At 44.2% G+C, this 16,017-nt stretch overlaps 1 protein-coding gene across 1 annotated transcript in view; it reads left to right on the forward strand.

Moving 5' to 3' along the window:
- Positions 1-16,017, forward strand: part of LOC145358038 (transcription factor HIVEP3-like) — a 397,799-nt gene that overhangs the window by 128,252 nt on the left and 253,530 nt on the right. The window lies entirely within an intron of this gene.

The raw sequence follows: 16,017 nt of genomic DNA on the forward strand, positions 1-16,017 counted from the left end.
CAGTTACCCAAACTGGGAATCAGGTTCCTGGCACTGTGAGGAGTAGTGCTAACCACTGTGCTACTGTGCCACCTGTTGTACATTCCTAGGTTCTGTTTATAAGGATTCATTAATTCTACTGGATGAGGAATTACTGTTGGGCACAAATGTGGAATTTTTACCTTTGTATTGCCATCAGCGCCACACTCGTTAGTATTACCGTTTTGATAAATGGTGGCACAATGGTGAGCACTGCTGCCTCACAGCGCCAGGGTCCTGGGTTCAATTCACGCTTGAGTGACTGTCTGTGTGGAATTTGCACATTCTCCCCATGTCTGCATGAGTTTCGTTCGGGTGCTTCGGTTTCCTCCCACAGTCCAAAGATGTGCAGGTTAGATGGATTGGGCATGCTAGATTGACCCATAACGTCCAAGACGTGTAGGTTAGATGGATCAGTGAGGGGAAATATGTGGGCTTACAGAGATACAGAGACTGGATAAGATACTCTGTCAGAGAATCAGTGCAGACGCGATGGGCCAAATGGCCTCTTCTGCACTGTAAGGATTCTATGATAGCTGTATACACACACACACACACACACACATGTCCATGCACACATGAAAACGCACACACACAATCCCATGCAAACATGCAAATACATGCAAACATGCGCGCGCGCGCACACACATACGCACACACAAGCCCATGCACACATACAAACCAACCTCTCTTCATAGATCAATTAACACCATTTAAAGATTGAATGACTGAAATTAACATAATATTATATCATTGTAGCACAGCTGCAATGCAGATTTTGGCTACCCAAACTTGTATTCTGCTGTGTCAAGAGACCTGGGAGCAGTTCCGATTGTTAAAGTTTGGAGCTTGTGCTGGGAGCAGTTTGACAAAATGTTAAGCAATTGCTCAGGTTGTGATGCGTAATAGTAATTTTCCTCATAGCGTATTGGTGCCCTTGGGTTAAATGAGCCCGTACCGGTACATCATGATGCCATCAGAAGAAAGCCCTTCGCAATTTGGCAATGATGAGTTTACCTCTGACTGTCTCTCCACTTAAAAAGCCTTGCGTTTATATAGTGCCTTTCACAGCCTCGCAGTGTCACAAAGCACTGTTGAAGTGCAGATACTGACAAAGTAGGAAACGCAGCAGCCAATTAGCACACAGCCACTTCCCAAAAACGCTGATGTAAGGCTGGCCGGATCTTTTATTTTAGTAATATTGATTAAGGGATAAAAATCGGCCCCGACATTTGGGGAAGATTACTCTGTTTTTTTTTTGGAATAGTGCCAGGAATTCTTTTTCTCCCATTTGAGAGCGAAAGCAGAGCTCCAGTTTTGCATCTCATCAGAAAGATGAGACCTCTGGCGATGCGAATTACGTGTTCAAATCCCTGCTCCAAGCACTTATAAGAAACAAAATAATATAAGCAGTTGATCCAACATTCCCTGTGTCAATGCTGAGAGAAAACCTCTCTATTGTTTCTCTTATATTCCCAACCTTCTAAATGTGTTGCTTCTTTCAGGGTTTCCAAGTGGGCTCTCCCATCTTTGGCCCCTTTGTCACACTGGACAGAGAGTGTCAGTAAGCTATTTGATAGCAGAGGACATCAATGCCAAACCCATTGACACTTGCACCTGACATCCAGCCATGTAAATAATAGCCAAATACAGTGGATCCGGGAGGCCTGAGAGTGTTGGAAACTCAGCAGGTCTGGCAGCATCTGTGGAGAGAAAGCCCAATGGGACTTTTCTGTGGAGGGTGTAAAGTGTGATGAGCAGCTGAAACCATGACTGATTTATTTTTTTCTTCTCCATCCCTTCTAACTGGTCCTAATTACCACCCATCTCGTCACCATCCGACTGTATCATGGCCCTTGAGATAAGCATTGTTGACAATTGGTCAAGCTCTTCATAATGATTAATAAAGGCTTTGACCCAAGCCCCTGAACCTGTCCCAATTGTGCTGGGCCTCATAAGCTGACAGCAAGAAAAATCAGACGGGGAAGTCAATAATTTAGCAGTTGCTATATAAAGCTGCTGAAGTCCCCAGGGGGGGTGTCTGCTGTTACAGACCACTGCTAGTGCTGCTACCCAGAGAAAATTGAGCTGAGCTGTGAAGAAGATTTAAAAGCACACACACTCATACTTGGGCACTTGCGCAGAAACAGATACACACTCAAACGCAAGCGCACACACACACACGCCCATGCTCATGCAAACACACACACACACACAGACACACACACAAGCCCATGCACACATATAAACCAGCCTCTCTTCATAGGTCAATGGACAGTTGACACCATTTAAAGATTGAATGACTGACATTTACATAATATTGTACCATTGTCTCTCTAAAAACATTCCAAAGCACTTTGCAGAGAATCACTTTGAAGTAAAATGCCGTTGCCATGCAGCTGAATATGGCGGTCATTTTCAGCAAAGTCCTTCAAACTCAAATCAACTGAATGTCTTGTTAATCAGTTGGTTTAGTTGGTTTAAGCGATGTTGCTGGGAGTTTATTGGCAAAATCAGAGCATGTGGAATTGGGGATAACCTTGTGTCATGAGTAATTGGTTGGGAAGTAGGGATATTGAGTAGGGATAAAGGGAATGTACTCTGATTGGCAGGTTGCAACAAGTGGCGTTCCTCAGGAATGTGTACTGGAGTCTCACCTTATCAGTATATGACAATGAAGGCTATAGATTTATAGAGCAAAGACCAATGCAGCACAGGAAGGGGCCCTTCAGCCCACCATTCCTGCTCCAATACGTGGTTTCTATCCCTCTGTTTGCCTCCCATTCATTTGTCTGTCAGGATACACCTTGAACATTGTGAATGTGCTTGCTTCCACCATCTCCACTGGAAGTGCATTCTAGGGATACACCATCCTTTGTGCGATAAATGTTCCCTGCACGTCTCCCATAAACTTGTCCCCTCTCATCATAAACCTGTGCCCTCTTGTAGTTGACTCTTCCATCCCGGGAAACAGCTTCTGGCTATCACCCTATCCATGCTTCTCATAATTAGGCAGACTTCTACCAGGACGCCCCTCAGCCTCCATCTTTCCAGTGAAAACAATCTGAATTTATCCAACCTTTCCTCATACCTAAAACCCTCCACACCAGGCAACATCCTGATAAACCTTCTTTTCCTTCTCTCAAAAGTATCCAGGTCCTTCTGGTGGACTAGTGACCAGAACTGCAGGCAATATTGCAAATGCGGCTTAACTAAATGATAGACCCAGGTTTGCATGTGATAGTAAGTTTGGACATATTGTAATTGGTCTGGATGGAAACAGGAAGTTGTGAAGGGACAAAGTGAATAATGGAATCATTAACTGAACTACCAGAATGACTGGCAGATCTTGACTTATTGTCTGATCCAAAAGCAAACACCTTCGACAAGTTATTAATATTCCTTCACTACCAGACTGCAATGCAAACCTAAATTGGGTGCTTGGTTCCTGGAATGGCACTTGGACTCGTCAACTTTATGGGCTGGCTGGTGAAATGGGGACGGGTTTTAACATAGAACAAATGTCTATTTTGCGCACTTGCTATTAACGTGCTGCTTAATGAAGATGGAAGCAAGAACACTGCTGATAACATTGATACGTAAACTGAATATTCCACTTTTCGCATTCTTTGTTCTCAAGAGCTTAGGTTATGTCTAGACGTTTTGTCATCTTTGCCAAGTGTTGATCACAGTGTTGCATTTAAGAACCAATTCAGTGAGCTGGTGAAGTCTTTGTGAAACAATAAAGTGCTTCCAGAATTTAGAAGCAAAGATTCCCTTAACTGTACAGTGATCAAAGTTAAAATGCTGAGTTGTTTTCTTCTCGCCAAGTCTCCACTGTGAGCTGCGACCCAGTTGATAGGTGGGTGTTACCCAGACTCACTTACCTGGGGGCGGGTAGTTGGTGCCAGGGGACAATTTTGAATTGTAGAACCATAGAGTCCCACAGTGCAGAAGGAGGCCACTTGGCCTGTGGAGTCTGCACTGACCAGAATCCCACCCAGGCCCTATCCCTATAACCCCATGCATTTACCCTAGCTAGCCCTCCTGACAGTAAGGGGCAATTTAGCATGGCCAAAAGAACCTGCACTCTTAAAAGAACCTGCGCATCTTTGGACTGTGGGAGGAAACTGGAGCACCCGGAGGAATCCCACGCAGACATGGGAAGAATGTGCAAACTCCACACAGTCTGGAGACCTTGTTGAAAATGTTGGTTTTGCTATCTGCTCCCCCTTCTGACAATAAGGAATGAGAGTGAAAATCATACAAAATAGGACTACTGTGTATAACATCAGAAACTGCTTTATTTGCTGTCCATTTTACTGTTCCTCATAAATGCCTTAAATTTAGAAATTCTTTGTAAATGAATAATTTGATGAATAAACACTGATTCACTGACCCCTCAGTGAGTTTACTGTCACAGTGATACTGATCAGTTGTAAAGCAGAGAAGAGGGTCAGGCTTGAATTAATGATCAAAATGTTACTCATCCACAATGAACCTGTGAATGAAGCACATATACACTTCTGAAATTAAGGGAAAAAAACAGCAGCTTGGTAGGAAAGGGGAATGGTTAAGCTGCTAATATTTGACCAGTGTAGGATTTGAGCTAGAATCTGAGAGACTGAGTGAAATTTGGCACACATATGGTGACGAGACTGTGCCTTTAAGAAATGTATTTGAATCATGTATTTTGTTCAGGAGTTTTTTTGAACAGTCTGTTCTAACCGCTGCTGCTGGGTCCATAACCAGCATCCTCTATTGTTACTGTAGCAGCATAATTGCACTTAATTGCTGGAACGCTTGTTTTAATCTGGACTAATGGTGTTCTGTTTTTCTCAATGTTCCCCTGCAGTTTTGTAGAGTAGGGCCTGATTAAAGTGATTGGCAGGGAACAAATCATGTGGCTGGGTGGAGCTAGGCTTACACAGAGTATTCAAATTCATTGGTTTTTGGGAGCTGTGGAAAGAAGAAGTAGCTCTGAATCTCTGAAATCTGGAGACTGTGATCGGCCTGGGTTATTTCTCTGAGGTTTTGCTGTTTGAGGATATATCCTTCTCTGGGAACTGCTGCCTGGATCTCTGTCCAGAGGTGGTGCAAGGCTGTAAATCTAGCACCCACATGAGTATATTAATGTTTGGCACTAACTGGTTCTAAAGAAGGGATTTATTTCGATGAGGTTCCGCTTAAATTGGAACAAGAGAGATAGATCCCTGTTAAGCATCATACTTTGTCATGTTTAAGTATTTTGTGCCAATGATGCCAATTTTTTTCTATTCTAGCTGTGTTCTTAAATAAAATTTGCTTTGATTAAAGTTTCCAATGGATCACTCAAATCATATCTGGAATGAAACAGCTTTTGCTCACTCTAATGCCAAAATCAAATGCAAAAACTGGGGTCCAAGCTAACTTCGTAGCATACCTTGGGGCTTTTGATCTGATCCCTAACAATAAAGATATTGAGTGAGGTATATATATATTTATAGCTCTTTGTTGTTCTATGCAACGTAGATATGAAGATGTTTATGGACACATGTAAATATATGTACGGATAGATTGATTGTGCTGTCTGTCTATCTATCTAATATGTATAAAATATACACACTGACAAATATTATATTTAGAGGCTGCCTTTCAGATCCTCAGGACATCTAAACAACTTCATAGTCAACCCGTTGGGCAGGATTTTCCTGGCCTGTGGATTGTGAGAAGCGGTGGGGGGATGGGGGGGAGTGTGGAGATTATATAGAGGGGGAGGGAGATGGTGGGGAGGGAGGGGTGGGGGGATGCCAGGCCTGCCTGGATAGTTCTGTGGTACAGTGCTGCTGCTGGAGAAGATTTTCAGCAGCGGGTTGGACGCATAGCGACTGACCACCGAACAGAGGCATGAAGCCAATTTAAATATTTAACAATTCATTTCAGCTTAATTCCTTGGGCATGCATTTTTCTGGCATAGGAACTGCCTCTTGACAATTTGAGGCAGCATCATGGGGGCAGCCAGTCTGTGGCAGTCTGGGTATTCACTGGAGTTGTAGTCTCCATGGCCGAAAGAGGGGCTGTGGGCAGCCATGGTCCCTCCTTCCTGCCCCATGACAACTCTGGAGGGGTCTGCCTACTCGGCCCCTGGGAATTTCAATTTAGCACTTGTCTCTTTGACTTTCCTCAGCAGCGCCTGCTTCTCCCATCCTCGGGTTAGACCAATGGGAATCAGGGGAAGGATCCTCCACTGGTTGGAGTCAAACCTGGCACAAAGGAAGATGTTTGCTCTGGTTGGGGGTCAATTAATTCAGCTCCAAGACATCACTGCAGGATTTCCACAGGATAGTGTCCTCAGCCCAGCCATCTTCAGCTGCTTCATCAATGACTTTCCTTCTATCATAAGGTCAGAAGTGGGGGTGTTCGCTGATGATTGCACAATAGCCAGCGATTCCTCAGGTACTGAAGAATCCGTGTCCATATGTAGCAAGACCTGCAAAATATTCTGGCTTGGACTGACAAGTGGCAAGTAATATTTGTGCCAAATAAGTGCCAGGCAATGACCATTGCCAATTAGACAAAGTCTGTCCATTTCTTCTTGCTGTTCAACAGGCTTTACATCATTGAAACCCCCACTATCAACATCCTAAGGGTGACCATTGATCGGAACTTGAACCTGATCAGCCATATAAAATTCTGTGGCTTCAAGAGCAGGTTAGCGGCTGGGAATTCTGTGGACAATAACTCACATCTCGACTCCCCAAAGCCTATCCATCTATTTCGTACCAGTCTGCATTGAGATGGAATCCTCTTCACTTGCCTGAATGAGTGCAGTGCAGCTCCAACAAGATGCAAGAAGCTCGAGACCATCCTGGATAAAGCAGCCCGCTTTTATCCACCACCTTCAACGTTCACTCCCTCCACCACCAATGCACAGTGGCAGCAGTGTGCAGCAGCTACAAGACACACTCCAGCAACTCACCCAAGCTCATTTGACAACATCTGGACCAGGACCTCTAACACCCAGAAGGCTGCAGGCAGCATGTCCACAGGAACACCACCTCCAGCAAGTTTCCCTCTAAGCCACACATCATCCTTGCTTGGAAATACTTTGCTATTCCTTCACTGTCAATGGAACTCTCTTCTTAACAGCTCTGTGGGTGTACCTACAACACAGGGACTACAAGAAGCAGCTCACCACCACCTTCTTAAGGATAATTAGGGATAGATAATAAAGCTGGTCTAGTCAGTTTTACCTGCATCACATGAATGAATATATATTTTAAAAATGCCACCTCTACTAAGATTGCTGGACAGATGAGCCATTGTAAGCTTGGGACCCCCCATTTAGCCCTGACATCAGAGTCCCAACCTTGTATGAGAATCCTAAGTGGTATGTCTGAAGTTGTGGTGTGTTGACATGTGAGCAAATACTGCTTCCAATTTTCACACAACAACTGCGCTATATGTCTAATTGATCTATTTTGGCAGTGGTGGCTGGAGGAGGAATGTTAGCCAGGACTCTAGAAGTACTTCCTTGTACTTCCTTGGAGATCTTTTGCACCCATCTGAACAGTTCCGTACCTGAGGCAGCACCTCCCTCAGTATTGCCGGGATTATGTGCACGAGTCCTGAGCAGGGGCTGCAACTGACAGACGACTGGCTCGAATCAGGAGTGCTAACAGTGAGATAAGCCGGGTGACCGCAGGATTGGCCCAGGCTGTGATGCTTTCCACTGTGAGATATTGTAATTTGTTGTGTATTCACGTTACTTCTAGCGTTTGCTCACTAGCAACTTTGCAGTGGAACTGAGGCAAGTTAAGAGGCTGTAATGACTTCAATCAGGTTGTTCTATTGGAGTATGATCTCAGTGATTAAGGATCCAATTGATAGGCCAATCAGGGAGTCTTTGTCAGTTCCTCTGATGGTAGACTGCTAACTGCTAGTATGCTCTGTACTTCTGTTCGAGATTGTAAATAAAGGGACTTGGTGAAGCGACTTCTGCCCCCAAAGACTTATTACAGACACTAATTACGTGATGCCATTATCAGCCGTTTGCACGGGCAAAAGGGAAGTGTATCTCAGCAAACCTGAGGTGTTAACACCCTTTCAATGAAGCTCTTTGTTTAAAACTTTTAGGGCTTGCAGATATCCTTCTAAAAAACACCACAGTAATGGCACCCTGCAGCCTGCTGGGTGAGAACATAAGAACGCAGTACCTGGCCCCTTGAGCCTGCTCTGCCATTCAATAAGATCATGGCTGATCTTTTTGTGGACTCAGCTCCACTTACCCGCCCGCTCACCATAACCCTTAATTCCTTTACTGTTCAAAAATATATCTATCCTTGCCTTAAAAACATTCAATGAGGCAGCCTCAACTGCTTCACTGGGCAGGGACTTCCACAGATTCACAACCCTTTATGTGAAGAAGTTCCTCCTCAACTCAGCCCTAAATCTGCTCCCCCTCATTTATGAGAAATGGCCAGTGGGGAGAGCATGGAGACATTACTGCAGTGTACTTTACAAAAAGGAGTGATGAAAGTAATCGGCAAATAAGTATGGTCGAAATGGAATGTGCTGAGAAGTTCTCAGCAGGTCAGTCAGCATCTGCAGAATGAGAAACAAGTGTGACTGTTTCAGGTCTTTCATGTTGGAAGATGCTCAGAGAGGTGCGGAATTTGTGTGTTGGCTGTAATTTGCAACGGCTGTTGTTTTTAACTGTGGGTGAGGAAGGGTTAAAGCTTTGCCAATCCTGTGAGTTTCGACACAGTAAGAAAGTGTGCTGGTTGGTGTGAGGGTACAGCTGTTAACATTCCTGAAGTTGGCTACTTCTCACAGCTGACCAAAGGAAACAGGGAAGTGAAACTCCAGCTTTCCACATTGTTTGCTGATGGGCCGTGAATCCGACCGACGTTCAGTCATTTCATTTACTCAGAAAAGTGGTTAACTGAGTTTTATTTTCATGAGAATAATTTTCCAGCATTCAACTTTAAAAGTCACTCTGAATGCTTCAGGTACAGTCTAAACCTCACCATATTTGTGATGAGGTGCCTTCTTGTGAATGCCTGACCAAAAGAACCAGGTTACTTTCAGTTTACATGTATGTTGTGTAACAAAGAGGAGAGATGAGAACATGTCTGTTGAGTTGGTCATGCGAGGGTGAGGAAATACTGAGACTACTTGCAATGAATTTTCTCAGGGCTCTTTCTCTCCTGACTGACATTATGTTGTAGAAATTTAAACGTTTCAGATGTTTCATTAGACATCAGAGATGGCCAGGAATAAAACTAGCCTTTTGACAATCTCCTGTTTATAGAAATGTGTATTTAATGTGTGCGTTTATGTAGATACTGCATGTGTATGTTTGCTGCATGCATATGTGCTGCACATTTGCATATATACATACATGTTTACTGCATATACACATGTATCGTCCATCCTCGATTCAAGGGACAATGACTCTATGTGTTACTACTGTACGTTTTGTGTTGCTTGTGTGTTTAGATATGCATGTGTATATAAGTTGCATGTATATAAGCTGCACATGAATATACTTTACATTTGTTGTGTATAAAGTGTATTTTCTGGCCGTTCACGCCGGCGGGATCTTCCAGCCTGGCTGATGTTGCACCCCCAATGCGTGTTCCCTGGCAGCAGGGGTTGCCAACAATGGGAAACCCCTTTGACAGCAGTGGGACCAGAAGAGCTGCCTCCGCAAAACAGGTTGCTGGGGGGAGGTGGCGGGGGGCGGGGGTGGGGGGGGAGTGGGGGGTGGTGATGCGCAGAGAATCCCGCTCTATATGTGTGGGTATATTTGAAGAAAATGCAAAAGGTCTAAGGCCCCAGACACTTGGAAAAATAGCTTGATTCAATCTCTGTTTGGAAGTGTTTCGGTGTCCTTGGAGCAGACGCTATTCGGAAATTGGGTGCAACAGGGTCTTATTTCTATCTCCTTTTGTTTTCATATATTTCCAATCAACATAGTAACGTATAAAGGAAACGTAACACACCGGGAATACTGTGAACAGTTTTGGTCCCCTTATCTAAAGAAAGATATACTGGCATTGGACACAGTCCAGAGAAGGTTCACGAGGTTGATCCTGGGAGGGATTTTCTTATGAGCAGAGGTTGAATAGATTGGGCCTGTACTCATTAGCTTTTAGAAGAATGAGGGGACGAACTTATTGAAACATTTCGGGATCTCAGGGGGTTTGACAAGGTCGATGTCGGGAACTTGTTTCTGCTGTGGGAGAGTTTAGGACCAAAGGGCATAATCTGAGAGATGAGGAGGAACTTCCTCTCTGAGGCTAGCGAATCTGTGGAAATCTTTACCACAGAGGACTGTGGAGGCTTAAGTGTGTTCAAGCTGAGATCGACAGACTTTTAATTAATAAGGGAATCAAGGGTTATAGGTATAATCCGGCGCCTGTTCGCGTACATTGAGCGTGAATTTAGCAGGGCCAATTCACATAATCAGCACGTTTTTGGAATGTGGGAGGAAAGTGGAGCACCCAGAGGAAACCCACGTAGACACGGGAAGAGTGCGCAAACTCCACACAGACTGTGACCCGAGGTTGGAATTGAACCTGGGTCCCTGGCGCTGTGAGGTAGCAGTGCTAACCACTGTGTCACAGATTAAGAACATAAGAACTAGGAGCAGGAGTAGGCAATCTAGCCCTTTGAGCCTGCCCCGCCATTCAGTAAGATCATGGCTGATCTGAAGTGGATCAGTTACACTTTCCTGCTTTCTCCCCATAACCCTTAATTCCCTTGTCTATCAGAAATCTATCTACCCGTGACTTAAGTATATTCAACGAGGTAGCCTCCACCACTTCAATGGGCAGAGAATTCCAGAGATTCACCACCCTTTGAGTGAAGAAGTTCCTCCTCAACTCCAATCTATACTGCACCCCCCACCCCCCTTATTTTGAGGCTGTGCCCTCTAGTCCTGTTTTCCTTTCTAAGCGGGAAGAATCTCTCTACCTCTACCCTATCTAGCCCCTTCATTATCTTGGAAGTCTCTATAAGATCCCCCCTCAGCCTTCTAAACTCTAACGAGTACAGGCCCAGTCTATTCAATCTCTGGCTCAGATTAATGCCACATCATGCAGTATTAGTAACATCGATGCACTCTGATGAAAACCTTCTGAGAACTATTTTAATTTAAGAATTCGTGGGTATTTTAGACAATTTTGCATTGAGCTGTTTATTACAAACATCGCCTGGTGCACTTTTGACCTCTCTGATTGACATTGCAGGCTTTATTTAATTGTTCATCAAAACTCCTAACCTTTTATTTCGCTATAAAAGTTCATGTTTTTGACATAATAAACTGTGACAAAGAGAGGACTTCATCTGTGTGAAGGGAATTGTCAGTATAAGGAGGTGTGTGGCTGAGTCATTACCTTCCCATTATAGCGGTGTCTGGTTTCTTGGTTTGGATAGTGAATGGTTAGAGCCAGTTAAGAGCCTCTGACAATCTGATAAAAGTAAATGCTATAAGCAGTATGCATAGCTTAAAGGAGATGGAAAAAGCTTAATGCACGTCTTCAGTTTCCAATGAGAACAAAGAGAAAGAACAAAGAAAAGTACAGCACAGGAACAGGCCCTTCGGCCCTCCAAGCCTACGCCGATCATGATGCCTGCCTAAGTTAAAACAGTATGCACTTACAGAGTCCGTATCCTTCCATTTCTATCCTATTCATTTATTTGTCTAGTTGCCCCTTAAATGTTGCAATCGTACCTACTCCCACCACCTTCTGGGCAGCGCGTTCCATCACCATCTGTGTAAAAAACTTGCCTTGCACATCTCTTCTGAACTTTTCCCACGCACCTTAAACCTATATCCCCGAATACTTGACGTTTCAACTCTAAGAAAGAGCATCTGACTATCCACTCTGTCCATGCCACTCATAATCTTGTAAACCTCTTTCAGGTCACCCCTCAACCTCTGTCTTTCCAGTGAGAACAAACTGAGTTTAATTGACAGACGAATGTATAAAATGTGAAATCTCTTGCTTCTGCATGCATTTCCTGTCAACTTTTTGAATGTAAATCCCTGGGGGCGATTTTCTCACCTCGCCACAACTGGCACAGATTGTGTCGATCTCAGAAAATAGTGTGAGGGCCTAAAAATCAGTTTCCTGCCCAGCCCCAAACACTTTGAAATCGCCCTGGTCCCTTTCTAATGGCGCAAACCTGACCGCACCCAGAAAGGGCACGGGGTTGATTAGCATAGGATTGACTGGACTTCAGCCTCATTAACGAGTTCAGCATGCAGTTGTCTCTTCCCCCTGGAGTGCTCAACCTTTCCAGCAGGAGGGTATATTGGTGTCCTGATGGGGGACACATCTGGAGGGCCTCTTTGCCAAGCAGGGTGGGGTGGGGGAACATGCTGCAGTTGAGGGGGGGTGGGTGTCTTAATCTCCATGTGGGGAGGAAGGGATTTCCTGCTGCACTGTGAGATAGAGGAACCCTTGGGAAACGCACCTGCGTGCTCTGAAGCTAGGTTCACCCTGTGTTTAGGTATGTGAGGACGAAAGAAGTTGCTGGTAATGGCTAAAGATAAGATAGCTGAATGTATTAATGGGAAAATAAAGTTCAGTGTTCAATGAGGGCAAAACTAAAGAACTAGTAACAGATGGCCATGTGTGTATGTGTTGTGTGCGTGTATGTTTGTGTGTGTGTGTGTTTTGTGTGCATGTATGTGTTGTGTGCATGTATGTGTTTTTGGTTTGTGTGTGTGTATCTATATGCGTGTGTGTGTTTTTGGTTTGCAAGTCTGTGCTTGTGTGTGTTTTTGGTTTGCATGTGTGTCGGTGTGAGCATGTGTTTGCGTGTGTCGGTGTGAGTGTGTGTTTGTGTGTGTGTGTGTGTGTGTGTGTGTGGGGAAAGTGGGGGGGTGCACAGTGTTGCGTTGGGACTAACAATAAACAAAGGATCAAGATGGGGGAGAAAGGCCACAGTCTGAAGGCTGTGAAGTGCCTAATTGGAAGATGAGGTGCTGTTTCTCCAGTTTGTGTTGAGCTTCATTGGAACATTGCAACCGGCCAAGGACAGATATGTAGACATAAGAGCAGGATGATGAGTTGAAATGACAAGTGACAGGAAGGTCTGGGTCCTGCTTACAGACAGAGCAAAGGTGCTTTGCAAAGCGGACACCCAGACTTAGTCTCGCCAACAACATTGTGAAGAGCAAACACAGTGGACCAAACTGGAGAAAGTGCAAGTGAAACACTGCTTAACCTGAAAGGAGTGTTTGAGGCCTTGAACAATGAGGGGCCTGACACAATATTCATGCCATATGTGTATTTCCTGTGCTGTGGCAACTGACACTTAAGCTTTTCTACTTTATAGTTCACACATCTGGCTTTTACCTGCTGTGTGCTGCTTGTGTTTTGCACCTTGTCATTGCCAACTTAATTCACCATCTTAGATGATTCAACTGCAGTCAAATGTGTTCAACATTTGAAAGGATTGATTCAAGTTCATCTAAGATTACAATCTTCCTATATGGTAGGTTAGCATAAACATAATGGGGACAAATTATTTAAAAGTGTGCATAACGCAACGGTGTTATAAATATATTCAACTAGATCAAACTCACCCACACACCAGAGCATTTCTTTCCCCAGTGCTGGCTGGAATTTTCCAACCTCGCCCACAGCTGGGATTCTCCAGTCCCACTGCGGGGAATGGAGGTTTGGCTGAGCGCCAAATTCTCCATTCTTGCTGGCAGTGGTAACAGGGCGTCCAACATCACAGAATTCCAGTCAGTGCGCGGGATCTTTCTCCCACTTTCGCAGTGCCTGGAGGTGGTGCACGCTTGCTGGTGGCGGGATTTTATGGTCCTGCCATTTTCAACGGGGTTTCCCATTGACCGCACAGCTCGCAGCCAGGAAACCCGTGGTGAGGGTGCGCCGTCGGCGGGACTGTAAGATCCCACCGGCATAATTGGTGGCGATTATCTTTTCCTTTCCCTTGAATTTTTAAAATTTATTTACATTTTCCTCAATTCCCTGAAGACGCCAATCCTTGCTGTGTCAATGTTCCTCAGGTACTTGCAGTCTCTGACAATTCACACAAGTGATCATTGTCCTATGAGCCCAGATGGTGAGTGTTGCAGGCTGTTTGACATTCGGAAGGTATCACAGAGAAGCAGCTACAATCATTTTCCACACAGTGATACTGTCACTGAACTGGTATTCTAGAAATCCTGGGTAACGCTCTGGGGACTTGGGTTTGAATCCCACCATGGCAGATGATGAAATTTGAATTAAATAAAAACCTGGAAATAAAAGTTCAACGATGACCGTGAAACCATTGACGATTGTTGTAAAAACCCATCTGGTTCACTAATATCCTTTAGGAAAGGAAATCTGCCATTCTTAGCTGGCTTACATGCGACTCCAGAGCCACAGCGATGTGGTTGACTCTTAAAAGCCCTTTGAACTGGCTGCTGAAGGGCAGTGGGGGTTGGACACTAAATGCTGGCCCAGCCAGCAACTCCCACATCCCATGAAGAAATAAAGTTAAAAACATGGAGATCAGTCAACATCAATAAAACATCTTTGATTTGATTTGATCTGATTTATTGTTATTGCATGAATTCATATACAGTGAAAAGTACTGTTTCTTGCACGCTATACATCCAAAGCATACCATTCATGGAGAAGGAAAGGAGAGAGTGCAGAATGTAGTGTTACAATCATAGCTAGGGTGTAGAGAAAGATCGACTTAATGCAAGATAGGTCCATTCAAAAGTCTGACAGCAGTAGGAAAGAAGCTGTTCATGAGTCTTTGGGACGTGATCTTAGACTTTTGTATCTTTTTCCCAATGGAAGAAGGTGGAAGAGAGAGTGTCCGGAGTGCGTGAGGTCTTTAGTTTTGCTAGCTGCTTTCCCGAGTCAGCGGGCAGTGTAGACAGAGGGAAGCTGGTTTGTGAGATGGATTGGGCTACATTCACAAGCGGTCTTAGGCAGAACAGGAGCCATCCCAAGCTGTGATACAACCATTAAGGATGCTTTCTATGGTGCATCTGTAAAAGTTGATGAGAGTCATCACGGGAAAACATTTGTCTCATTGCTGTTTGTAGAGTCTTTCTGTCCCCAATCTGGCTGTCAAATTTTGTACATTAGCACAGTGACCATTCTTCAAATGTGCTTATAGGACCATAGAAAAAGGAGAAGACCATTTACCCTCTTGAACTTGTTCCATCATTCAGTTAAATCCCAAATAATGGCCGATTTGCACACAGTAAAATCCCACAAACAGTATGAAATAATAATCAGAGAATCTGTTTTAATGATATTTGCTGAGGTATAAATATTGACCAGAATGGATGTTGCAAACCTTGCAGGGCAGTGTAAAGCAGTGCCCCCTGCCATACCTTACATTCTGTTTCGAATCTTCTCAATGCTCTTGAAGCATTAAAGTAACAAACAGTTGTTGTCTATTGATGTGGCATTCATGTTTTGATTGGTTTGGCAGAGTTTGTGTGTGTGGTATATGTGGGGTGTTTTCGGTAGTGGCTGTGATGTTCCCTAACAAGGGCAGTTTCATAGGAGTGTAGGCAGTTACTCCAAGGACGTCACAAAAACAATTTTCCATCAAAAATAAGTTTAGCAAAGACAAAATCAGCCCCTGATCCACACAGAAAATAATCTTTATCTTTGCATTAGTAAGATCAATTGATGATAATCTGTCGTCAATTACATTTCCTCCCTATTGAGTCTGCGTGACACTAAGTCCATCCTACAGTATGCTGAAAATGTGAAAAAGAATTTCTGTGAACACTGGAAATCCAGGGAAAAATGCAGGAAATGCTGGAAATAGGCTGGGAGACTGTCCAACAGGGCAAGGAAATTGGGACCATATGTACATTGTTTTATAGCACACACTTGTATGCCCTGAGACCCAGCAACATAATTACTCTGGAGTATTTCTGGATGGGGATTTAAGATGGACTGAATGAACTTCCTCATCTGTAAGTGATCCATCACGTTGTGTTCGCTGTGCTTGCTA

Source organism: Carcharhinus amblyrhynchos, chromosome 24, assembly GCF_965287045.1.
Source record: "Carcharhinus amblyrhynchos chromosome 24, sCarAmb.v2.hapA, whole genome shotgun sequence".
In the NCBI taxonomy this organism is placed as follows: Eukaryota; Metazoa; Chordata; class Chondrichthyes; order Carcharhiniformes; family Carcharhinidae; genus Carcharhinus; species Carcharhinus amblyrhynchos.